The sequence below is a fragment of the Quercus suber genome, unplaced genomic scaffold (genome assembly GCF_002906115.3).
Source record: "Quercus suber isolate HL8 unplaced genomic scaffold, Cork oak 2.0 scaffold_102, whole genome shotgun sequence".
Taxonomy (NCBI): Eukaryota; Viridiplantae; Streptophyta; class Magnoliopsida; order Fagales; family Fagaceae; genus Quercus; species Quercus suber.
Window position 1 is genome coordinate 238,379 of NW_027069567.1, and position 1,707 is coordinate 240,085.

General features: G+C 31.5%; 1 long non-coding RNA gene across 4 annotated transcripts in view; it reads right to left on the reverse strand.

The window, feature by feature from the left end:
* Nucleotides 1–702: 702 nt before the first annotated feature.
* LOC136068169 (uncharacterized) overlaps nucleotides 703–1,707 on the reverse strand; it is a 6,271-nt gene continuing 5,266 nt past the window's right edge. For 2 of the 4 annotated variants that reach the window (XR_010629569.1, XR_010629567.1), the window contains one exon: nucleotides 704–1,033. This is a non-coding gene — a long non-coding RNA (uncharacterized LOC136068169). Of the gene's footprint in view, nucleotides 1,034–1,707 lie in introns of all 4 variants that reach the window. The other 2 variants (XR_010629570.1, XR_010629568.1) reach the window with 2 other exon arrangements.

Sequence of the window (1,707 nt, forward strand, 5' to 3'; positions counted from 1 at the left end):
GTGATAGCATCAAGACCATCAATGTCATGCGTGTGTGTGAGAGACAGATATAGTAACCTATGAAATCTGAAGGGACCTTTCCATTTGAAAATCGTCCGGTTGGTATTCCTCCCCTGAAATCCCTCCCATATGGAGGAAATTGCCCTTTACTGTTGTTATGATATCGTTGTTGGTGCCCGTATCAACAACGGAATCTCCAAACATAATGACCGCTGGAATTGTCTCATTTCTTGGTATCTGAATGACAGCTTTTGAGGTGCACAAAATAGCAAAAACAAAAGAAAGAAAAAACAATGTGGTTGATGAAGAAAAACGTTTCATATTTGAGTGAAGCATTGCTCTAGGTTTCTCTTTTGGGATTCTTCCAAAGTTTGAATTTAAATTGAAAGAATATAAGCAAATTATGAAATGTTGAACTTCAATGTTTCTTCCCTCGTTTTATAGTACCCAATCATAAAGCCAACTATTAATGTTATTTATTGCACAAAAAATTGTTAGTCTAAAGGTACATCAAGTTTTTGAGTCCAAACTTCCATCTCATTCTTTATGCTTCACTTTATACTCTATCAATAAAATATGCGACATGTTCACCTATTTAATTAAATCCTATCATTATGTCTTTTTCTATTTTCATTACCCCAATAAATAAAAACAAACACACACAACCACCACCAATCTTTGATGTTGTCTATTGTCAATTCCATCAACGTTGCCAGTTATGGCCAACCAATTTGTAAGACCAATGTAATAAATCTTGTAATACCTGTAACACTACTCTTATAATATTCAGATCAAGCTTTATCAAATGTGGTGGTAGTTTGAGTAAGGAAAATCAACAATCTCAAACGAAATTGTTGATATATTTTTTAATTAGTTCTTCGACAAGTATCTGGTACACTCTTTCTGTAGGCTGATAACTATCAAAAACACATATTTGGAGTCATTTGTACAAGTGAAAGGGTTATTCTGCTGCATAGTATTGCTACCGCTATAGATCCCATTCCACAGCACCCTTTGTTTACAACATTAAAGCCTGAAATTACACAACATATCAATTATTAGATATCCTAAATAAAGATAAAATTTTAACTAAAAGACTAGCCTCTGAGCAAACACTTACGTGCGTGCTCAGAGCTTACTATTTTTTGGAAAAGAACTTTATATTTTAAAATAAATGTGCAATGAAAGCAAACAAGGACAATATTAAAATTATTAGAAGAGATGTGATTGAAAAAATGTAAGGTGTAAAGTTTCAATTAATTGAAAAAAGTGTAACACATATTAATAAATATAGGCATATATAGGTAAGATACAAAAAAGGTCTTTAACAACTACTTGATAGATTGACTACCACTTCGCTTACCCAAATAAATTCAATGCTGCTACAATATTCTAACAAAATTTTGATAATCACCCAAAAAAAAAAAAATAAAAAGAGAAGTAAAAAGAAAAAAACAAAAAATAATAGGGAGAAGAGAGCACCACTTAGAAACAATACACTAAAATAATGAGTCAAACATAGTAAAAAGAAATGACAAATCAATATATATCACACCACTAGGTTTTTTTGTGATTCGAAAATGTAGTAATCCCAAATTATAATGGATGCAAATTATTATCTTTTTGCCAAAAATTGAAGAGCCTTCAAGAACGCGCTTAAAAGCATGCTTAGAGGCTAGTTTTAAATAAATATGCAATGAAAGCACA